The sequence below is a fragment of the Cervus elaphus genome, chromosome X (genome assembly GCF_910594005.1).
Source record: "Cervus elaphus chromosome X, mCerEla1.1, whole genome shotgun sequence".
Taxonomy (NCBI): domain Eukaryota; kingdom Metazoa; phylum Chordata; class Mammalia; order Artiodactyla; family Cervidae; genus Cervus; species Cervus elaphus.
Genome location: NC_057848.1, coordinates 146163541 through 146189715, shown reverse-complemented (window position 1 = coordinate 146189715; position 26175 = coordinate 146163541). Strand labels below are relative to the sequence as shown.

The 26175-nt window shown below is 35.9% G+C and overlaps 1 protein-coding gene across 1 annotated transcript in view; it reads left to right on the top strand.

The window, feature by feature from the left end:
• Positions 1-26175, top strand: part of IL1RAPL1 (interleukin 1 receptor accessory protein like 1) — a 1418929-nt gene that overhangs the window by 930876 nt on the left and 461878 nt on the right. The gene's annotated exons all lie outside the window — the stretch shown is intronic.

The following is a 26175-nucleotide window of genomic DNA, read 5'->3' as shown; positions in this document are numbered from 1 at the left end:
TGCTGAACTGACAGTTTACTGCCTATATGTATCCATGTATGCCTATGCATGGATACATATATATATATGAATATATGTACACAAATATAGTATATTATAATATATGGTATGTATATTATAAATAAAATCTCTGGGTCTGAAATATCATTTATTACCAAAGAAATGTGTCAGTCTAACCTGGTGTACTCCTTTTAATATTCTTCTATGGCTGTTGTCTTCATTTTTTTTGTTGTTGTCTTCATTAAAAGGAATAAAATTTTTTGAAAAGAAAGGTTAAATTTATTTCATTATATCACTTAATGTAATATTTGTGTTGGCACTTTTGCCTTTGATGGAGATAATTTCTAATATGCATAATTAAAATTTCAGCCTTTGCAGAACTACTTATTTTGGGGGAGGTGGGTAGAATGTTTTAATAAAGGTAACCCCTATTTTGTGTTTGTAATAGTAAACACAAATAAGTAAATTTTAAAAAATAAGTTAAGTCTTACTATTTTACCACAATACCAATGAACAGTTTGATATATATTGTTTTCCTTTTATTCCTTCTATCCTCTAGTGGAATTTCAGTATTTTACTACTTGATGTTTTCTAACAGTATATATAGCTACTGTAACAAACATAAGAATTGTTATTAAATATACTTTTGTACTATCATTTTACAACTAAACAAAAATATCATTTTTATCTTAATGTTTTTACTTGTTCCAGTAGATTTCTTAGTTATATTTTCTTTATTGTGAAAGTAAATATTAATAGCATCGGTCCTCAAAGCAAATTATACTTAGTGATTCTATTTTATATATGATCCACTTTCAGATTTTGTTGATGCTCAATTTTTAGGTATTTGATGATATATAACACAGTATTCAGGAATCAGCCAATCATGTGACTTTCTTTTTTTACATTCTCTGCTTCGTTTGACTAAAGTAAATATGTCTTTAGCAACTAGATAAAATGATAGTCATTTGTCAATTAATGCTGACCTTTAAAGTTTAGTATAGAAGTTCTTTTGACAAATGGGATGCATATGCCAAAGCTTTTGCATTAATTGCATCAGCATGATAAATTTAGTCACTACACTTCTTTCAAAAATAACTCTTATAGGCCAACTGACCTTCAATCGTTTCAAAAAAGCAGTAACATATTATAGTCCAAAGTACTAGCAATCCATGCATCCATCCCTTATTTCAATAACTGAGAGGATGCGTCAGGAACTTTGGCAGCCACCCACATTTGAAGATCAAAGCCATAAGACATTCTAAGCTCAGAGAGCCAATAACATTTGCCTGCTTAGCTGAAATAGAGGTGTCAGTCTGAAGAATCTGCCGTAGGTCCTATCAATTCTGTGCAACCAGATTCTGGGAGGAAGACTGGGAGAGATTTGGGGGACTTTGGGTAGGTGTGATGGTGATAAAGAGAGGCCATTCCATTTTCATCCCACTGTTCATGTGGAAACTGTAGCAGTTAATTGGCTGACTTGCTCTTGCCCCCTCGAAGTCAGCCATCACTTAAGAAGGGCTGTGTCCCTAATGTGAGAAGCCCCAGCTACATGGTGAGTCCCTGGAAGAAGAGACATCATGGGAACAGAGATAGAGGGAGGCCAAGAAGCACCTAGGCCACAGACTTGTATGTAAAGTGAGCACCTTAGAGGAAATCCTTCTGGTAAGCTGCTCTAGCTAATATCAGAGATAAGAGATGAATCATCCAGCAGAGAGCTTCCTAGATTCCAAACCCACAAAACTGTGAGCAAAATAAAATGAGTTGTTTTAAGTAAATAAACCTTGGATTGAGTTTTCACATGAAAATAGATAGCTGAATTAAAACATACTTGTGAATTATTCTATCATGTCCTCTAATATTGTCAGGCAGATTGGCTCATGAAAGCCTTGAGCTTCTGGGACATAAGAGAAGGAGGAGGAAGGGGTAGATGTGTTTACATGTATAGACTTCTTCTTTTCCAAAAAGTTAAACAGGAACTTGTCTAACATTTATATTTTAAAAAAATTTTAAAGTTTACCCTGTTAGGAAAATAACATGTGATCCATATGGAAAACTTAGAAAAAAACATGAACAAAAACTGAAATGAAAATTAGTTTTAAATTACTACCCATGTTTTCCATTCATTATTTACCACTGTTAATGTGAATTAAACCTTTAAGGCATTTTTTTCAATATAGGTGACTATATCTGATTATACCTATGTGTTTAGCAGAGGCAGTATCATATAACAGTTGAAGACAAAGGCTTTGGAACCAAACTGTTCCAACCCCAGTATCTTCTCCTCTACCATACCTATTGGCTTTGTGACCTTGGCCGAATCTCTTAACCTCTCTGTGCCCTATTACATATTATACATATAGGTATGATACTAGTATCTACCAGTCACAGAGCTACCTCAATTATAAGGATATTTCACCACTTAGATTTACACTATCTAAAGAAGTTAGAATGTGCCTGGCATGTAGCATGTACAAAATTAGCATTTGAAAGTACAATAATTACATTTGAAAAGAAAAACCAAATCATGGAATATATAGCATTTTGAAACATCCTTACTTCACTCAATAATATAGAATAAGTATTATTCATTAATAAATACATATTTTGTGGCATCAATTTTTAAAAGCTGTGTAACATTTTATTATATAGATATAATTTAGTTCCCTATATTCAGACATTTATATCATTCCACTTCTGCTTAAAGTACATTTTAACTCTTATTATGTGAGTTTTTAAACAAAGGTAGGTCAACTTGTATAATGAACCCTCATGTACCCATTACCCAGATACAATAATTAGCAACACATGGCCATTCTTAGAGTTCACTTTAAATACTCAGTTTAAATCATCAACTCTGATAAAACTAAAATGATAACTGTGTCTTAAAGTATAGGAGCCTCCATATCTAAGGACATACCATTAAGTATTTGTGTTTACATTAGAAAAACACACTTAAGAGCCTCAAGATACTAGCTTTTATCTGATGCCAAACATAAAATGGTCAGTTCCCCTTATTCAGCTGCAGTGAACAGCCTTCATTACATCTTGTTTCCTCTGATATATCGAAGAAGAAAATGGAATAATTTAAAAGATGCCAGTGGGATAAAACACTATATTCCTAAATTTAGTGCCATTTTCAGAGCTATTTTAACCAGTGTAATTGAAATCCTCTTGTTCTCCACTGACATATTTTAGAAGTTCATATGTTTAGAGTCTGAAATTTCATTCCAAAAATGATAGAAAGCCTCTTGAACTCAGTGGAGAGTTACTGAGCTGAATTATGATGGGCAAAGGCTTCAGTGAGCTTAGGGAAGTCTGTATGCTCTTCCACATGGATTAATTTCACAATCTATCCTAGACAGTATGGTGTGTAGGTAGCTAGTGTGAAAAATATCGTGTCATCGACTTCCATGTGCTACCACATTACAGTTGAAGCCGTAAATTCTGAGATGCTATTTTCCAGGCAAATATGTTTCTTTGGAATTACAGTGGTATGTTCAGTATCACGCAGAAAGAAGTTAAAATTATGGGAGGGAAATAAGCTCCCCTAGGCCTACTACAACTGTGAAGCTGTAATAAATGGATATTAATGTAGAAATACCTGGTATTTGTTCTTATGACACATACTATAAGCATTTAATATTGTTGTGAGTATTACATGAAGCCATTTATTAAAAATATTTATTGAGCACCTATATTGTAATAGGCACTGTTCTAGCTGAGGATAAAAGAGGGACATCTCTTTCCTCCAGAATCTTGCCTTCTATAGAGAAAGACAGATACACAATAAATAGGTGAACAAATAATCATATCAGTAAATCTACTTTCTACCCTAAAACACGGTAAAAACTAACTTTTGCAGTTTATCCCCCATGGTTCTTGTGGTCAGTGAATGCTTTTGCCAACTGCCACTAGAACCCTCCAACATGGTGCAGTATCTCCTGATTCTGTTTCATCATCTAAAAATACATAAACAGAAAAACTAGCTTTTTGTCAAAGAGGCCCATTGCTCTCTTATGCCATCCAGAGTACTGAATCAAGAGCTGCTTGACTGGAAAGAGGAGGTATGAAGAAGCTGGAAAATCAACAGGCAAGATTCTTGGAGGGCATTAAAGGCATGAAGTTCCTACCAACTGTGTGGAAGACTACAGCAAGATTGCCTGTGAACTACCAGGGACACTGTGCCCATAAATCCCCTCTGCTGGCTCATGTATAACCCGTAATTCTGTATGCCTCACTCACATACATACCCCATCCTTTGGTCAGTTCTGTATGCGCAGCCAGATAAAAAGCAGCAAGAACAAGCTTTCACAGACACAATGCGCATGCACAGAAAGCAGGCCCAAACCTGTGAGCCAGGGAGAAACCACAGATTTGAAATTTACCATCTTCGGGAAAACAAAAAGAAGACCTGGCCTTCTGTGCTCCAGGATCAGGAGAATGCATTTTTTTTTTTTTTTTTGAGAATGCATTTAAGATGAAGAATTCTGTCACCAGAGGGAGTAGCAAGCATGGAGCATATATATCCATAGGTGGTCTGAGAAAGCCTCAGAATCAGTAGGAGGGATGATAGGAAGATAGCAATGGAAAACTTCAAGTAAATGGAAAATCAAGGAAACATGACACCACCAAATGACCACAATAATCTTCTAGTATGTGATCCCAAAGATATGGAGATCTAGGTTTTACCTGGTAAAGAATTCAAAGTAAGATTTTGAGGAAACTTGGTGAGCTACAATAAAACACAGAGGGATAATTTAGCAAAATTAGGAAAACAATACACGAACAAAATGGGAACTTTAACAAAAACATAAAGATAATTTTAAAAGAACCAAAGAGAAATGCTGACAGATATGACTAAAATTTAAAATGAATGAAATTTAAAATGTAATAATGAGCATAATAAGCAGAAGAAACAATCTACAAGTTAAAGACAGGAACTTTCAAATTATCCAGTCAAAGGAGAATTAGGAAAAAGAATGAAAATGAATGAGAGGAATCTACTTGATCTATAGAATATGATCAAAAGAAACAATTTATACAGTGTTGAAGTTCCAGGAGAAGAGAGGGAGAAGGGGGACACAAGACCTCTGAAAAGGAGTAATGGCTGGAGAATGTCCCAAATCTGGAGAGAGATTTCAATATCTAAGTTCATGAAGCTCATAGGTCACCAGATAGGTTCAACTTAAAGATATCCTCTCCAACACACACTGTAATAATAAACTGTCAAAAATCAAAGACAAAGAAAGAATCTTAAAAGCAGCAAAAGAGCTTGTTAACTTACATGGGAACCTCTGTGAGACGATCAGTCGATTTCTCATTAGAAATCGTCCAGACCAGGAGAGATTGGAATGATATATTATAAGTGCTGAAGAAAAAAGAAAAATACGAACCTCGAATATTCTTTTGAGCACTGTTATCCTCCAGAAATTAAGGAGAGATAAAAACTTTTCCCAAACAAGAAAAGAGCTAAGAGTCTCCTTTACCACCACACTCGCCTTAAAAGAAATGACAAAAGGGGCTTTTCAAGTTGTTCGCTGCAGCATTATTCATAGTAGTCAAGATGTTATTAGTGGATAAGTAAGATGTGGGGTATGTGTATGTGTGTGTGCGTGAAATTACTATTCCATGAGAAAGAAGGAAATTCTGCCATTTTCAACAACATAGATCTGAGAGCATCATGCTAAGTAAAGTAAGTCAGACAGAGAAAGACAAGTACTGTCTGATATCACTTTTGTGTGGAATTTTAAAAAGCATTACTTGGAGAAACAGAATAGAATGGTGGTTTCTGGGGCTGGAGAGTGGAGGAAATTGAGAGATGCTAATCAAAGGGTACAAACTTATGAAGTGAATACATTCTAGGAATCTAATGTACAGTATGATGATTGTAATTTACAATACTGTATTATATATTTGGAAGTTGCTAAAAGGGTAGATCTTTTTTTAAAATTAATTAATTTATTTTTTTATTAGTTGGAGGCTAATTACTTCACAACATTTCAGTGGGTTTTGTCATACATTGACATGAATCAGCCATGGAGTTACACGTATTCCCCATCCCGATCCCCCCTCCCACCTCCCTCTCCACCCGATTCCTCTGGGTCTTCCCAGTGCACCAGGCCCGAGCACTTGTCTCATGCATCCCACCTGGGCTGGGGATCTGTTTCACCATAGATAGTATACATGCTGTTCTTTTGAAACATCCCACCCTCGCCTTCTCCCACAGAGTTCAAAAGTCTGTTCTGTACTTCTGTGTCTCTTTTTCTGTTTTGCATATAGGGTTATCATTACCATCTTTCTAAATTCCATATATATGTGTTAGTATGCTGTAATGTTCTTTATCTTTCTGGCTTACTTCACTCTGTATAATGGGCTCCAGTTTCATCCATCTCATTAGGACTGATTCAAATGAATTCTTTTAACAGCTGAGTAATATTCCATGGTGTATATGTACCACAGCTTCCTTATCCATTCATCTGCTGATGGGCATCTAGGTTGCTTCCATGTCCTGGCTATTATAAACAGTGCTGCGATGAACATTGGGGTGCACGTGTCTCTTTCAGATCTGGTTTCCTCAGTGTGTATGCCCAGGAGTGGGATTGCTGGGTCATATGGCAGTTCTATTTCCAGTTTTTTAAGAAATCTCCACACTGTTTTCCATAGTGGCTGTACTAGTTTGCATTCCCACCAACAGTGTAAGAGGGTTCCCTTTTCTCCACACCCTCTCCAGCATTTATTGCTTGTAGACTTTTGGATAGCAGCCATCCTGACTGGCGTGTAATGGTACCTCATTGTGGTTTTGATTTGCATTTCTCTAATAATGAGTGATGTTGAGCATCTTTTCATGTGTTTGTTAGCCATCTGTATGTCTTCTTTGGAGAAATGTCTGTTTAGTTCTCTGGCCCATTTTTTGATTGGGTCATTTATTTTTCTGGAATTGAGCTGCAGGAGTTCTTAAATATTCTCATCACACATGTAATATCAATTAAGTGAGGTGATGGAAATGTTAACTAATCTTATTGTAATCATTTTGTAATATATGTATAAGTGCATAAAATCAACATGTTGTATGCCTTAAGCTTACACAATGTGATATCTAATTATATCTCAGTAAAGCTAGGAAAAAAGAAGAGCAAAGGATATCCTTGTGTAAGTTAGAAAAAAGAACTTATTTTCCTGGGAAGATGAATTTCATTGAGTGAGATATGACTGGATTTCCACTCCCATCACCCTTTGGCTAGATCTCTTGCGCAGAGCATGGCTTACCACCTGATACTGAATGTTGTCTAGTCCGTTTCATCTATCTAGTATCTTCTTTCTCTTATGGCATTTTACCCATTGTTCTTTAGTTTCTCTTTTTGAAACTGTTTATTTTTTTTTCTTTCATGTATGGTATTCCCAAGGGTTTCCTGGTTCATTCACAAGGATGTATATATAGAATCCAAGTCCTTAACTAGGTCTACATCTTTATTGCAGAATTCAGTAGAGAAAGACACCACTGAGTCACATAGCCCAACTCCATACTTCAGAGCATATGCTTTAATTATATAGGTACACATAGAAACAATGGCATCCAAAGCAGAATTAAGTTCTTACCACCCATAGTGTTAGCTTGGACAACTCTAACATGCTAACCAATGGGAAAAAAAGGATTCTGAGAAGTCTAAACTTAACAAAATTTTTAAAAATTTATTATTTTTCCATTAGCCCATCTTTTAGTGCTCTTATAAAATTACAAATTTGGTGTTTATTTTATATTGACCCAGTGTACCAGTACAACAATCATTGTATCTTCTTTAAAGAGCAATTTACAAAAAATGTAATGGTATCACTATAGTTATATTTATAAGAGGATTTATCATCTATTATTTTAAAATATTCTGATAAATTTGTGGTTCTTACATCTGCTACTATAATTTCATAGTTAGAATAGCACATGAGACAGAGTTGTACAAATACTTATTAGAATAGGCTTAGTAGTATGCAAGAGAAGAGATGATTTCACTGGCCTTTGGTTTTCTCACACAAAAATTACCTCTTTAAAAATCTGTACAGTGAAGAGTAGAGCATTTGGCTGGATAATGCTATCCTCTTCAGTGTCATTATCATTCAAGACCTTCCCTGGCCCCTAAGGTTAAAGAAGTTCAAAGATCACCTTATTTAATTCTCTGCATAGCACTCTTTAATCTCTGATATTGTGGGAGTGACTTACTATTATTTAACTTTTTTTTTGCTATCTTAATTTCAAGAGGGTAGGAGACTTCTATTATTTGTTAATTGATGTTTTCCAAATGTCTGAAAAAGTTCCAGGTATGTTATATAGAGTCACAGTAAAAATTTTGGACAAGAAACAAGTGTTGGCAAGAATATGGAGGAAAGGAAACCCTTGTGCACTCTTGGTGGGAATGTAAATTGGTACAGCCACTGTGGAAAACAGTGTGTGGGCTCCTCAAAAAATAAAATAAAATAAAACAGAACTACCATTGTTGTTCATTCACTCAGTTGTGTCTAACTCTTTGTGACCCCATGGATTGCAGCACACCAGGCTTCCCTGTCCTTTACCATCTCCCAGAGCTTGCTCAAACTCATGTCCATTGAGTTGGTAATGCCATCCAACCATCTCATCCTCTGTCATCCCCTTCTCCTCCTGTCTTTTATCTTCCCCAGCATATAATCCCAGAATTACCATATGATCAAGCAATTCCATTAGTGGGTATTTATCCAAAGAAAACAAAAACACTAATTCAGAAAGATATATGTAAGCACTATGTCCATTATAGCATTATTTACAATAGACAAGATATGGAAGCAACCTAAGTGTGTATCCATATGTGGATAAAGAAGATATGACATGTAGATAGACATATATATACACATATACATACATACATGCATAATACACATGCACACATACATACACACATACACAATGGAATATTACTTAGTCATAAAAAAGAATGAAATATTTTCGTTTGCAACAACGTGGACCTGGAGGGTACTATGCTAAGTGAAATTAGCCAGTCAGAGAAGAACAAATACCATATGATTTCTCTTATATGTGCAATCTAAAAAGCAAAATAAACACACAAACCAAACAAAATAGGAACAGATTCTTAGGCACAGAAAGCAAAATAGTGGTTGCCATAGGGGAGGGGGGTTGGGAGGCAGATGAAGTAAGTAAAGGAGATTAAGAGGTACAGACTTCCAACTATCAGATAAGTAAGTCCAGAGGATGTGATGTACACATAGAGAATATAGTCAATAATATCATAACAACTTTGGTGATGAGTGGTAATTGGTCTCACTGCAGTGTACATCTCATATTGTATAAAAATATTTAATCACTATCTTATACTTGAAACTAATAATATTTTATGTTAATTTAACTCAATTTATAATTGTTGAGAAAGTGAATGAATATGTTTTTTAAATGTCTTAAAAAGGATATTTGGAAAAATGGAAGCAGCTCCACAAATATTTTGAGTAATGAAACTAGTTTGATTTTGTATTTCAAAATTTAATGTAAGCAAGATTTTGTTCTTCTTTTTCTTTTCAAATATTTTCCTTTTGTTACTCTACAGCATACCAAAATTTCCTTAGTAAAGGGAATTTTTTAACCTTTCATTCTTCCTAGAAGTAGTAAATATTTACATACATACACACAAAGGTGTTTGTGAGTAACACACTTCTATACAGGTATGTGTGTATTATGTATTTTTTATAGCTATAGTTGTTTATGAATGTGTTTCTCACCACTTATAGTCATTTTATGTCCTTATCATTATCGTCATTGTTTATAGATAAATATGTGGTAATTATGTCTCCATCATTAAGTTGCAAATTCCTTTTGGGCAGCAAGCATCTTCTAATGAAGAAATTAAAGAAGTCAGAACCATTAAATTAAAAACATGATGCTTTCAAATACACTTTTGAATGTTCACCTCAGTGTACTAATTAAATTATAATTTCAGTATACGTATCTGTTTATCTGGATGCCTTTAGCGATTTGAAATGACTTACTGAGTATTCTAACTCATCCCATGTTGAATGGAAGCATATCAAAATTGTCTGCTATTCAAATGTGCTTTCAGAAGCTATAAATAGAATACTGCTCGCTGCTGAAGGTGAATTAATTGTGATAAAGCTATTTTGATAAAAGTTACTCCTCACTTAAGTGAAACATGAAGTCACTGATTTATTTCTACAGCAGCTATGTTAAAAGCTTAGTATTCAGTAACAAACTTCTACTTCAATATATGTCACCGTAATTTTTTTTAGAAAAATAGAAAAGCCTTTGCATTTGATTAGCTGCAAATGATGCTTCATTGGTGAGTGGAAATAATTCAACAAAAGAACCTAATTGTGTAGAACAAGTAAATATTATACATACAGTACTCATTTGCCTACAATTACACAGGTAATGTCTGTATTTAGTTTCTTAATTTCTCATTATAAGACACTTGCATCTCATCTAGCAGTGTTTAATTGCATTGTTTCTATTGCTAGAATAATAGCACATTTCTTTTTTTTAAGATGTTGAGTGACAAATAAATTTAGATTGTAATCACTTGCTATTCCTTCCCTAAGCAAAACCACTCAAAAGTTTCAGCTGCAATGAAAAAACTTATTTCCTACTAATGATGACCAAATGGGAGCACTCTAGAAAAGACTGTATCTTGTCTCACATCCCCTTCAATTATAGTCATAACCATTATCTTAATAAGTCTAGTTGACTAATAACTTTACTGTTTTCTAGAAGTGTCACTCTGGAACCTTATGGGGGCTTCTCTGATGGTTCAGATGGTAAAGAATCTGCCTGTAATGCAGGAGACTCTGTTTTGCTCCCTGGGTCGGGAAGATCCCCTGGAGAAGGGGATGACTATCCACTTTTGCCTGGAGAATTCCACGGACAGAGGACCCCAGTGAGTTATAGTCTATGGGGTCACAAAGAGTCAGACATGACTGAATGACTAACTCTTTGTAGGGCTTCCCTGGTGCCTCAGTTGGTAAAGAATCTACCTGCAATGCAGAAGACCAGGGTTTGATCCCTGGGTCAGGAAGATTTCCTGGAGAAAGAAATGGTAACCCACTCCAGTATTCTTGCCTGGAGAATCCCATGGACAGAGGAGCCTGGTGGGCTACAGTCCATGGAGTCACAAAGAGCTGGACACAACTTAGTGACTGAACCACCAAAACTATAGTATTTAATCTCACATCCAAAACCCCTCTAATAATCTTTCTTTCTTTTCCCAACCTTATATGTCTGCATTGGTGAATGTTAGGAGTAACACATGTGTCTGATTCATAGTTTCTTATCCTAGGTCTCATTCAGACCTTAATATAAATTCTACTGAGACAAGAATGTTAGATAAGATGATCACATAGCTTCTGAGTTATCATTTAACAGTAGATTAAGTCTTATTCACAGCTAATATTTACACGTGCCTTTCCCAATTTATTTTCTGATTGATTCACCTTCTCTTTGTGTTTTGTGAGATGTCATTATTTTTTTTACTGCCATGACAAATTACCACAAACTTAGTGGCTTAAGGAAGACCAATTTATTATCTTATAGTTCTGTGGGGCAGAATTATGACACAGGTCTTGATATGGTATGATCAAGATGTTGGGAGGGCTTCATTTTCTTCTGGTGACTCAGGGGAGAATGTTTTCTTACCTTTATCAATTTCAAGAGGCTGCCCAGATTCCTCGGCTTATGGCTTTTCCCTCCATATTTAAAGCCAGCAATGCTCAGTCACGTTCTTCTCACATCACATCACTTGACCCTTCTATCATCACATTTCTCTCTGACTGCTGCGAGAAAAGCTTCTTATATTTAGGCTCTCATGTGATTACATTGGGCCCACCTAGGTTACCCAGGATAACCTTGCCTTCTTAAAGTCAGTACACCTTAATCACATCTGAAAGTCTCGTTTACCATGTAAGGCAACATATTCACGGGTTTCAGGGATGAGTGCATGCATATCTGTGGATATTTTTGGAGGAATTGATATTCTGCCCACTATACACAGTCTCTTACTAATCGTTGTATCTAATGCAGCTGAGTGCTTCCTATGGATGACATGCTGCATTTCATAAAATATGACGTTTGGCTTATGAAGCCAAGCATTGCAATCATTACTAATTAATTCTGGAAAAAGTTTGAGCACAGTTACACTTCATTTTCAGCCCCAGATTTCTCTTGTTCTTTTCTCATTTTTTTTTAAATAAGAATAGATGATAGAGTAATTTTTTTTTTCCTTTTTGCAGTATTGCAATGCAACATTGAGGAAATTGCCAATTTTGTTGATAAGCAAAGAAAGGCTGAGAGTCCAGTTAAATTTGTATCCATTTAGGAACAAGAGCTCAGCTTTTTCTTACTGGGGGATTCTCCATTTTCAGCCCAAGAATTATGGGAGAATTGGTTTTATCTGGTGAGGAAAGAACCCCAATCTCTAGGCAGCTCTTGTTAACTAATATTGTAGATAACACTGGTATTGAATAAGGGCACTTTTACAAATTTCTATTATTTGATTTGTTTAATAGTCATAGTAATTATGAATATTAATTAATTCACATTCAATATTCACATGTTGCTTGGATAGATAATTAAAGTGTAAGTAGGACTGATTTATTCTGGCATTCTTTAATGAATGATATCCTTAATAGCTGTACCTTTTAAGAATATCTCTACTTTATTTGGCAGTATTTTATCTGCCTCCCACTTTCTTCATTGCTTTGTGCATTTGGTTAAATAAATCAGGATGCAAAGTATACAGTTTACTTTTTAACCATTTTGGTAATTTGCTCAGAAGAAAAATTGTTCAGTGCTTGTTGACTAAACAGTGTTTGTATGTGAACTTATAAGATAAAAAATCAATTTCCAAAAATATAGCGAAATGTTGGGCATTCCCTTATATTTCAGACAATCCATTTTGAAATGCGTGTTATTAGGTTCAATCAGTTCTCATATAGTTACCTTTTGTCAAAAAAGACTTTGCCACGTTGTACTGTTAAAATTAAGCATGTATATTTACCTTTGTTTTTCTAAAGCTGTTTTGTGCAACTGTTTCTGTATAAGGTAAATGTAATGAGGTTCCTGAATTTGTTCCTCGCAACATCTAATCTAACTGGTGCCTTAAGGAGGCTAACTGCTTGTATTGTGTCTCTTTACTGAAATCCCTTTAGACAGGCTTAAGATAGGCATATGACTCTAAACTAAATAAACGCAGAAACTTTAACTTTACTTCTTTCATCCTTAGAAAAACGATCGTCATTTTGTTGATTAACTTTCATTTAAATGCTTATTTTATACTGTATTTGGACTATGCTTCATTAAGCCTCAATTTCCATTTAAGTTTGTTTGTGTCTTATTGCTTAAGTTCCTGTGTCTCAGTTCACGAATGAAATGTTTTCTAACCTGTGAAAATTCAAAAGAGCTCAAAGACCGATTTAAAAGTACATTTCAGGTTTCTAAAAGAAAAATTCAGGTCTTCTGGGGTTATGGTACACTGCCAACCATAAACACCATTCTTACCACAAGCTATAGTCATTGAAGTCTTTTAATTTCCAGTTTCCGTATGTTAGAACTGCCGATCTGATAATGACATCAATTGCAAGTGCCTTATTATTTCTCTTTGTATTCTGTCTCAGTGATTGTTCTTTGTGACTTGATCTCAAGACATCTCCAAATTCATTTTGAAAATATAACTAAGCTGTGCTTCCCTTGTAGCTCAGTCAGTAAAGAGTCTGCCTGCAAGGCTGGAGACCCGGGTTCAATTCCTGGGTTGGGATGATCCCCTGGAGAAGGAAATGGCAACCTACTCCGGTATTCTTGCCTGGGAAATCCCATGGACAGAGGAGCCTGGCAGGCTACACAGTCCATGGGGTCACAAGAGTCGGACACAATTTAACAACTAAACCACCACCACCATTTGTAGAAAATTAATGTTAAGTGATACTATGTTATACATATACACACATATTTAGGTAAAACATGAGGAGAGTGCACAGGTACAGATAAAACATTTATTACTGCTGCTGTTGTTATTTCAAAAGGTATATAGGTTCAGGTTATGGAGTAGTTTGGGGAAAAGACAGTAGAAATAAGGACACAGAAGACAGGCGAGTTTGTCAGTCTTGTGTCTCTATCTCCTAACCCCATATCTAGGTTAATGGGACTTTACATTGAATGACCTTTCCAGAACAGGGTTCCAGTCCCAGCCAAAGTTACTTTCTCCACCACTCATACCCAAATCTCTCTTACTTAAACTCTAAATAGGGATTGTAGTGCCTCAGAGGTGAGGTATGGCAAGTCAATAGCTCAGTGGTCACTAGTCCCTATTTCTGCTACTTTTGCCTTGTTTATAGACTGCAGTTCTTCTTAGTTCTGATCTAGAGCCCTACATTAGATGTCTCTTCTTGTGATATATTCTGATTTTTTTTCCTATAGTCCCTATCTAGGTAGATCTGAAGACTGCCAATTGTCGAACATCTAAGTAAACTTTGCAAATCACCCCACCCCACCCTAATCTTTACTATATTTAACTTTTATAGAAACTGTCTTTTAATATATTGTATAGATTGTAGATAACAAGTTTCATTATATTTATTATTAACATAAATAACAGTCCACTCAAAATTTCTGAATTTACTGTTTACCTGTATATAAGGTACTTCTTACATGAGAATATTAAATTTGATGAACTAAACAGTGTGTTTTTCTCATTACAACCTCCATAATTTGATAAAATTAAATCACATAGTTTAATGTAAGACTTAAAGCTCGTTCATTTTAGTAGAAATATCTCCACTTTTATGCATTCATTCATGAAAATTTTGAGAAAAATGCCAAATGAAATTTTCACTACTGTCCATTGAAAGAAGGAAGCACTAGTATAAATTCCTGGTCCTCCAAAAGCTTACAATTGATGGGTGAAACAGACTGGCCATAAACAGCATTCATGAATTCCCAGTGATTGGAAATACTCATAATACCCCATTTAGAAATGACATCTAGTTGTGAATTTCTCTGGTGATAAAGTGGATAGGAGTCCATCTGCCAGTGCAGGGGACATGGGTTCGATTCCCGGTCCAGGAAGATACCATATGCTACAGAGCAGCTAAGCCCATGCACCACAACTTCTGAAACCTGTGCGCCTAGAGCCTGTGCTCTGCAACAAGAAAAGCCACCACAAGGAGAAGCCTGTGCACTGCAAGGAAGAGTTGCTCCCACTCACTACAACTAGAGAAAGCTCATGCATAGCAATGAAGACCCACCACAGCCAAAAAGAAAAATAAAATCTGGTTGTAATAAGGTTTGGGAAATATTTATACTTTTAAACAGCAGAACCGTCAATATTCCAGGTATGCTGACTCATAGGACATGAGAGACAACATAATACTGATAATGTGAGTCATTTTGATGAGTTCCCCATGTTTAAAGCTAAACTAAGTACCTTGATAGGGAAGTCCATAGTTTCAAGTTTTTTTCATATGTTTTGGGAAAACCTTGGAGGCTTTTACGTTATTTACAATTGATATGTCCGTTAAATGTAGAATTTCCTCTACTTTGATCACTGTTTAATGTAGGATTTTGTGTACGCATTAAAAGACCGTTTAAACTGGATGTTTCTTAACATTTAACATTTCTTATTAACAACAGATATTTTGTCATTTACTCTTTCAGAATTATGTGATTCTCACTCTCAGATTCCCTTATGCCTCTATTTACCTGTCACAGTAACATAATTCTCTATGCCCCATTTTTAAGAGTCATCCATATGTTGAATAATATCTCTCCTCAAATATAAAATCTTTCATTTTTCTACTTAGTCTTCATCTGGTTTCCCTTTGAGATCTGGTCTTTATCAAGACACAGGTTCCAGTGATTTGTTAATGCAATTTCTAAACTTTTTTTTGTTTTAAACAATAACTCTACCTTTAGTTTTAAAAAAAAAATTATTGGAGTATAGTTGATTTGCAATGTTGTGTCAGTTTCAGGAGCGCAGCATATACCCATTCTCTTTCACATTCATTTCCTGTATAGGCCATTACAGAATATTGAGTATAGTTGTCTGTGCTATACAGTCCTTGTTGGTTATCTATTTTATGTATAGTGGTGTGTGTATGTTAATCCCAAGCTCCCAATTTATCCATTCCCCAGACATTTCTTCTTTGGTAACTATAAGTTTGTTATTGAAATCTGTGAGTCTGTTTCTATTTTGTAAATCAGTTCATTTATCATATGATATCACTCATATATGGCATGTAGAGGGATCAGGTAGAGAGGGAGGTGGGAGGGGGGATCGGGATGGGGAACACATGTAAATCCATGGCTGATTCATGTCAATGTATGGCAAAAACCACTACAAGATTGTAAAGTAATTAGCCTCCAACTAATAAAAATAAATGGAAAAAAATGATATAAATGAGCATATTTGCAATACTCTCTATTTTTGTTACCATAATTTTATTTTGTTGTACTTCTGATTTCCAATATTCATTGATCACACATGAGAATTCATAGTTTTCCCTTTCATAGATACTCTTTAATGTACTCTTGTATCTCATCAATTATTTCATACATCTTTCACTGTCTTAGTACTAGAGACCACAATTGAGCAATTTTTGAAGCATTTTTTTTCTTTTTCATATTCAGAATGTGAAGTTGTCTTTTTAAGCAATAACATCTTTCTATAGTTTTGGTAATGACACTTAATAGAAAACTATGTGGAAAATATATTAAGAAATAGTTTAGGCATACATCATCAAGTATAGAATAACACTGGGTCACATATAGAATAACACTAACGTTTGGCAAAGCATCTTTTGAGGTTCATGTTGGCTTTTCTTATTTGTCTATTTTTGTCTTGTTTATTTTTTTTTCACTCCTAAGTCTGTAGACATTTCTAGTTTAGCTCATGTTATATCCATTCAACAATTTCAACATCTTTAAAGCACCATTTAAGTTTATTTTTCTCATTAAGAGTTGCTACTTCCTTAAACTTTATGAGACATTTGAGGGAAGAATAGGTGTTGACAGTAATTAATATTCTTGCATGTAGCAGCTACATAGCAATTATTTATTTTTTAGAGAATTCTTTTCACCATTAGTTTGTTAAAAAAATATTTCATTCTGTGATTTTTTTCGGGGTTGCCAGTTTCCTAACATTAATATAGCTATAATTTATGTGTAATCTGAATTCATTTCAGTGTCTATTTATGCATCCTTTTGTTTTTCTTCATTTTGCTTATGCTACTTTCCATATGAAAAATAGATAACTGTCTCTTTGACTAATTTCCTTCTGAATAAAAACTGTGTGTCATTCTTTATCAACTCTGGGGGAAGATGTAATCACTTAAGAAAGTACATTATGCCATTACTTGCATTGTATCTTCAAAGCACTTTTATTTTTATGCTATCTTAAATGCTAATTGGTTCATCTTAAATTTGATGAGCCTCCATAGCTTAATAGTTGCCAGAACCAAATGTTTAATTAATCAAGGATACAGCTAACAACTGTCAGAGATTTCTGACATGGGCTTTTTCTAAAACTTCTTAAAATAAGAAAGACAGACAGACAGACACTAAAATAGTTACTGAGAAGTCACTGGAAAATTTCTTCTTAGCTATTTGGCAGGCAAATAAGGTTGCTCTTGCCAAAGGCACTAACCATGCTGACATATTCAATCAAGAAACAGTCATTTGTATCAATAAAGATTGAGTTCTCTCTTATTTCCCCTATGACAGTCATAATTTTTCTGTCAGTCCACGTCTCCTTTACTTCAAAATATGAGGCTCCCTCAATCCCTTTTTATGGCACACCCAAGTTCCATCCTGCTTGCTCTGAGTGGCTGCAAACAGTGGGTGGGGGAGCAATTCCTGTGAAGGCTTTGCAGTTTACCTTGTCCATTACATTCACTAGCACTTAATTCACTTCTACTTCATTTATTTTGTTGTCCTCTCATTTTTCCCTTATTTTCCTTTCTTTCTTTACTTTCATCTTTATTTCCTTTCTTTCTTTATCCCATTATTTAAATCTAGTCCACTCATTTTGTCATTCTTAATGAATTCATTCATTTTTTGTCCATTTCTTTAGTTTTGATCCTTTAAAAAATTAGTCCAGGTGAAATATGCCATAGGTTAGTGAAAATATTGAATCCTTCACTAAAAATGCTATTTCTGTTGATTAACACTAAAGATCCTGTCCCATAACTTTTGGAATAATTATTCTATTACCTAGCCATATCATGCTTCATTCTGGATATGTGTAGGTTGCATATTTAGGCATTAAGAATATCATTCAATGACAGATATTATCTTGAGAAAACCTTTTTTGTTGAGAAGAAAAACTATAAATTTTGTTGAATATACATCAAAGAAATTATAATTAAACAGTTGAGAAGTGGTAAATTCAATGAGAATTCAAAAGTTAGTAAGAATCAGATCACAAGTGTTCCTTATTGACTAAAGCAGCAAGTGATTTTAGGATACAAAAATATTAGTGCATTAATTTTATTATTTTGTAAAATGTTATTCTAAATAAGAATTACTAAAGACAATATCTGAGGTCCCCAAGATAGCAGGTTTGAAAATTATTACTACTAATTAAATTTTATGTGTGATATAAATGCATAGCTATATAAATAGAGCAGTCTCTGATTGACTCTGGGAGGATTTGGTTTTGGTTTGTATGTTGGCCAGTTTGATGGCAGTTTAATCAGGAAAAAGACATTTATATCAAAGAATTGTGCTTAGTAGTGAAAGCCACACCTTCATGGATCACAGCCTTGTCATGGCGGATGGGCTTGTGTAACTCAATGAAGCTATGAGACATACTGTGCAGGGCCACCCAAGATGAATGGGTCATAGTGAAGGGTTCTGACAAAACATAGTCCACTGGAGGAGGGAATGGCAAACCACTCCAGTATTCTTGCTATAAGAACCTCATGAACAGTATGGAATGACAGAAAGATATGACACTGGAAGATGAGTGCCCCAGGTCAGAAGGTGTCCAATATGCTACTGGGGAAGAGTGGAGGGCAGTTACAAATAGCTCCAGAAAGAATGAAGCAGCTGGGCCAAAGTGGAAACAACAGAGTTGTGGATGTCTGATGGTGAAAGTAAAGTCCAATGCTGTAAAGAACAGTGTTGCATAGGAACCTGGAATGTTAGGTCCATAAGTCAAGGTAAATTGGATGTGATCACATAGGAGATGACAAGAGTAAACACCGACATCTTAGGAATCAGTGAACTAAAATGGACGGCAATGGGTGAATTTAGTTCAGATGACAATTATCTCTACTACTATGGGCAAAAATCCCATAGAAGAAATGGAGTAGTCCTCATAGTCAACAAAAGAGTCCCAAATGCAGTTCTGAGGTGCAATCTCAAAAATGACAAAATAATATTGGCTAATTTCCAAGGCAAACCATTCAACATCACAGCAATCCAAGTCTATGCCCCAACCACTAATGCCAAAGAAACTGAAGTTGACCTATGAAGATCTACAAAACCTTCCAGAACTAACACCATAGAAGATGTCCTTTTCATCATAGGGGATTGTAATACAAAAACAGGAAGTCAAAAGATATCTGGAGTAACAGGCCAGTTTGACTGTGGTGTACAAAATGAAGCAGGGCAAAGACTGGCAGAGTTTTGTCAAGAGAATACACTCATCATAGCAAACACCCCTTTCCACCAACAACATAAGACGACTCTACACATGGACACCACCAGATGCTCAGTACCAAAATCAGATTGATTATATTCTTTGCAGCTGAAGCTGGAGAATTCTATACAGAGCTAGTGGAGGTGATGGAATTCCAACTGAGCTATTTGAAATCCTAAAAGATAATGCTGTTAAAAGTGTTGCATTCAATATGTCAGAAAATTTGGAAAACTCAACAGTGGCCACAGGACTGGAAAAGGTCAGTTTTCACTTCAATCCCAAAGAATGGCAGTGCCAAAGAATGTTCCAACACAGTTGAGTACAGTTGCACTCATTTCACATGCTAGTAAGGTTATGCTCAAAATCCTTCAAGCTAGGCTTCAGCAGTGCATGAACCGAGAACTTCCACATGTACAAGCTGGGTTTAGAAAATGCAGAGAAACCAAAGATCAAATTACCAACATACGCTGAATCATAGAGAAAGCAAGGGAATTCCAGAAAAATATCTACTTCTGCTTCACTGACTACATTAAAGCCTTTGACTATGTGGATCATAGCAAACTGTGGAGAATTCTTAAAGTAATGGAAATATTAGACCACCTAACCTCTCTCCTGAGAAACCTGTATGTGGGTCAAGAAGCAACAGTTAGAACTGGACATGATACAATGGACTGGTTCCAAATTGGGAAAGGAGTACGTTAAGACTGTATATAGTCACCCATCTTATTTAATTTCTACATTAAATGAGTACATTATGTGAAATTCCAGACTGGATGAATCACAAGCAGGAATCAAGATTGCCAGGAGAAACATCAACAGTCTCAGATATGCAGATGATACCATTTTAATGGCAGAACGTGAAGAGGAACTGAAGAGCCTCTTGATGAAGGTGAAAGAGAAGACTGAAAAAGCTAGCTTAGAATTTAACATTCAAAAAACTAAATTCATGGCATCTGGTCCCATCACTTCCTGGCAAATAGAAGGGAAAAAAGTGGAAACAGTGACAGATTTTATTTTTGTGGGCTCCAAAATCACTACAGATGGTGACTGCAGCCGTGAAATTAAAAGACGCTTGCTCCTTGGAAAGAAAACGATTACAAACCTAGAAAGTGAAAGTGAAGTCACTCAGTCGTGTCCGACTCTTTGCAACCCCATGGACTGTAGCAAACCAGGCTCCTCCATCCATGGGATTTTCCAGGCAATAGTACTGGAGTGGGTTGCCATTTCCTTCTCCAGGGGATCTTCCCGACCCAGGGATCGAACCCGGGTCTCCTGCGTTGTAGACAAACGCTTTACCATCTGAGCCACCAGGGAAGTTACAAACCTAGACAGCATGTTAAAAAACAAAGACATTGCTTTGCTGACAAAGGTCCATATATTCAAAGCTATGGTTTTTCCAGTAGTTATGTACAGATGTGAGAGTTGGACCATAAAGATGGCTGTGCACTGAAGAATTGATGCTTTTGAGTAATGGTGTAGGAGAAGACTCTCGAGAGTCCTTGGACTGCAAGGAGCCAAACCAGTCAATCATAAAGGAAGTCAACCCTGAATATTCATTGGAAGGACTGATGCTGCAGCTGAAACTCCAGTACTTTGGCCACCTGATATGAAGAGCTGACTCACTGGAAAGACCCTGATGCTGGGAAAGATTGAAGGCAAAATGAGAATGGGGAGGCAGAGGATGAGATGGTTAGATAGCATCCTTGACTCTGTGGACATGAATTAGAGCAAACCCCACAAGATACTGAAGGACAGTGGAACCTGGCATGCTGCCGTCCATGGGATTGCAAAGAGTCACACACGACTTAGCGCCTGAGCAACAACAAGGTGAAGGCTAGTACAGTCATAGATTCAATCAAAGTATTTAAATGTTCATGGCATACTCTGGCTATTATGAACTTTAAGGTGGCTTTGTTGCCACACTTTTTAAAAATTATCATTCATGAAGTTAAAGTATGGCATGTATATCAGCCTTGTGAATTTGTTGAAAATACTATTTATGTTTTATTTATTTTGGATCCCCTCCTTGAACTATTATTTACTTTCTCTGCTATTACACACACACCAGATGAGGTTCATTGTAGGACAAACAGATTTAGGCTGTAGGTCAAATATAAATATGTAGTACAAATAAAAATATATAGGTGAGTCCATTTATCATTCTCCTTTAGCAGTGGAAGCCTACAATCCTAGTACAAATGTGCCTCCTAATGTTCTTGTGCTAGGTCTCTGTTTGCTTCCTCCAAGTTAATATGAAGCGAAAGTGTTAATCGATCAGTCATGTCTGACTCTTTGCAACCCCATGGACTATAGTCCAGCAGGCTCATTTGTGCGTGGGATTTTCCAGGCAAGAGTACTGGAGTAGGGTGCCATTTCCTTCTTGAGGGGATCTTCCTGACCCAGGGATTGAACCCAGGTCTCCTGCATTGCAGGCAGATTCTTTACGATTTGAGCTATAGGGAAGTAATGTAGCTAACTTTAAACCCCACATTAAAGAAACCAACAACAACTTTAATTCTGCTCTGCCTGTTGGATTATAATCTTATCATATTTATTATTAAGACAACTACATGTGTTATATTCAAAGGACTTGAAGTATATAACACCTTCAAAAGCTTCCATTCTGTGTAGTAACAATAGTGTTTTCAACAAACCAGGTTATCAGTTGTTAATTTCTCTACTGACAATTTTAAGCCAATGTTTATAGATATGATATTTGACATAAAAGTAAGCTTTAACTGTGGCTGTTCTAATAATGATAACCCTTATACTCTTCAAATTTTTATAGAAAAGTTTGTTGAGAATTGTATTATTTGGGAATTTCATTGATTTCTTTTAAGGCTTTGTTTCTCTGGCCAGGAACTATTTGGAGATTAGTCTGTATAAGATCAGTATAAACGTTACACCTTCTACCTGGAGAATCTCCAACTTATTTCCTCAGAAATGCTGTAAGATTCAAGAACTCTTGTATTATCTTCCTATAGATAGCAGTTTTGATGACATGAATCTTTATTCTGCAATCAGTCCCCTTCCTCCATTGTTTATTTTTTAACTTTTTTGTAGCTTTTAAAAATTTGTTATCTGGGTTCTTTGCTCTGTCCAGCAGAAATTGAAAGTGAAAGTGTTAGTTGCTCAGTCCTGTCTGACTCTTTGCAACCCCATAGACTGTAGCCCACCAGGCTCCTCTGTCCATGGGATTCTCCAGGCAAGAATATTGGAGTGGGTAGCCATTCTTTTCTCCAGGAGATCTTCCCGACCTAGGGATTGAACACAGGTCTCCTGCATTGCAGGCAGCTTCTTTACTGTCTGAGTCACATAATTGTTATCTAAGACTGCACACAAGACACATGTAAATAAATGAATTCCTGATCCCAACTCAGATGTACTGAATCCAAGTATCCAACACTAGGCCCCAGGATTGGGAATCCTTTTTGCAATTTGTGGATTTGAATCTTACATCACCTACAAGGTTAGAATCATTGTAACCTAAGCCATGTTATGGGCTTGCTATCTCTTCAAAGAAGTGTGTCTATTGAAAAGGCTAGCTTAATTCCAATGGTTATGAAATGGAAATAGTTTTGTAATGTAGTTTCTAAAAGGTGATTCAATTCAGTTCAGTTCAGTTGCTCAGTCATGTCTGACTCTTTGCGACCCCGTGAACTGAGCACGCCAGGCCTCCCTGTCCATCACCAACTCCCAGAATCCACCCAAACTCATGTCCATTGAGTCGGTGATGCCATCCAACCATCTCATCCTCTGTCGTCCCCTTCTCCTCCTACCCTCAATCTCTTCCAGCATCAGGGTCTTTTCAAATTAATCAGTTCTTCACATCAGGTGACTAAAGTATTGGAGTTTCAGCTTCAACATCAGTCCTTGCAATGAATACCCAGGACTGATCTCCTTTAGGATAGACTGGTTAGATCTCCTTGCAGTCCAAGGGACTCTCAAGAGTCTTCTCCAACACCACAGTTCAAAAGCATCAATTCTTTGGTGCTCAGCTTTCCTTATAGTTCAACCCTTACATCCATACATGACCACTGGAAAAACCATAGCCTTGACTAGATAGATCTTTGCTGGCAAAGTAATGTCTCTGCTTTTTAATATGCTGTTTAGGTTGGTCATAGCTTTCCTTCCAAGGAGTAAGCGTCTTTTAATTTCATGGCTGCAGTCACCATCTGCAGTGATTTTGGAGCCCAAAAAAATAAAGTCAGCCACTGTTTCCATTGTTTCCCCATCTATTTGCCATGAAGTGATGGGACTGGATGCCATGATCTTAGTTTTCTGAATGTTGAGCTTTAAGTCAACTTTTTCACTCTCCTCTTTCACTTTCATCAAGAGGCTCTTTAGTTCTTCTTCACTTTCTGTCATAAGGGTTATGTCATCTGCATATCTGAGGTTATTGATATTTCTCCCAGCAATCTTGATTCCAGCTTTTGCTTCCTCCAGCCCAGCATTTCTCATGATGTAAAGGTGATTGGTTTATATCTATTAGCTATATACAATATTGCTAAAGCAAATGCTTGCTGAATTGAATTCCATATTTGGTTCTGAGCCTCCTGATAATGAAAGGAAAGAAGGAAGCAGAGTTAATTCTAAATGCAGTGTATCATCTATATTGAATTTTTTAAATTCCTTCTGGACTGTTGACACCTAGTACAGTTGAAAGGTCGAGACACCAGAGGTGAGTCCTGTCTCATAAGTCCCTTAAAATCAACCAGTATGGCATGGAAGAAGTCTTTCCGGAAGGAAAAACTAAAGTAGAATTGGTGGATGACTAGAGATTTTTATGTTAGTATTTCTAGGTACACTCATGTCTTTTGGTAAATTTGTTACATTAATCCCATTCTCTTTTAATATAGGAAAACTGACAACTGGTACCTATGAACTGAGACAGTAACCTGTACTTCTTTATTTTTGCTAGCTTGTATTAAGTACTAGCCATACTCCATATACTTTATGCCAGTCACCAGGCTTATCATCCTCATAAAAATGCTACGGTAAGCAAAACAAAGCTGTAGGAAATATATATTAAGACTTTTTTTTTACAGGGAATTGGCTTGTACAATTTGGAGACTTGGCTTTACAAATCTAGAATATATAGGACAGGCAGTTAAGAAGGGCAGGCTGGAACTCTTGGACATGAACTGAAGCTGTAGTACCCAGAGTGCTATAGAGTAGAGGCTCAGAGGAGCCTCAACTCTGCTCTTTAAGGCCTTTTACCTGATTGAATCATGCCCACCCAGATTGTCCAGAATAATCTCTCTCACTTAAAGTTAAATGTGGACTTTAATCACATCCACAGAATTCCTTCCAAGCAATACCTATAGGTATAGTGTAGCTACAGTGTCATACAAAACTAACCATCACGGGCGAGTCCTTTAATTGCTGTAATATCCCAGATTCAGACAAAAGACTTCGAAAAAGTTAAATTGCTACAAGTAGTAAGTGATGAAACATGATTTGAACCCAGGCCTGTCTAACCCCAGAGCCCGTATTGTAAAACCCAGATGCTAAACCGGAAAATTGACATTTGACCATTTACCTGTTAAAGAAATGATTTCTACACACACACAGGGACACACATGTCCACACCTCTCCATGGATGCTGCCACCGCCACTCTACTGCTATTCATGTAATAATGATAAAGAGAACATTGAGGACATTTGAATGCACTTTTTATTATTGTGGAGATTGGCTAGCATTTTCATTAAATCAGGTTGATTTTCTTTTTCCGAAGTCAGGAAAAATGATCTGTTCATTGTGAATTAAAAAAATCTTGGAAATACTTTGACAGTCAATCATCATTTCATAAAACTGAAATAAAATGTCAAGGGTAAACTCTTAAAGTCAATGGGATCACTCATAGTAATTACTGTCAGTTTAAACTGAAGAAAACAGAATGTGATTTCTAGCATTATTGGAATTAGGTAGTAAGTGAACTTCAAATATGAATCTATAAAGTATTGTGTTTAGTTTATTGAGTTTCTGCATATTGTTTAATAGATGAGTGGCAGAAATGTGTACAACAATCACTCTAACACCCTTAGCACATAGAGTAGGCAATAGCAACTAAGAAAGTATTTATTATTTTATCATTACTGATTGAATTCATGATACATTTTATTCTTCTGTATGTATTCAGAAATGGTACTCTAATTTACTCTAGCTCTGAAATACATATGTACTTTGAAAAACAGGAGAGGCTAAATGGAGGACGTTCAGTCCCCACAGAGTGCTAAGATATGAAAAGACAAAAAGAGAACAAAAAAGAGTACAATCAACAAAAAAACCCTGTGAAATGTGACTTTTGTTCTGAAGTTTTGTGTTTTTCCAGAGACACAGTATTTTAGTTCGCTCGAAATCATTTGTGCATACTTTGCTTCACAATTTTACCATTTTACTTTTGTTCAAATATCAGAAAAATTCCCAATTAGACCAGCCATGTCTTCAAGTAGCATCCCTGCTTTGGTTGCCTTCTTTGAAAAGTCAGCCTTATAT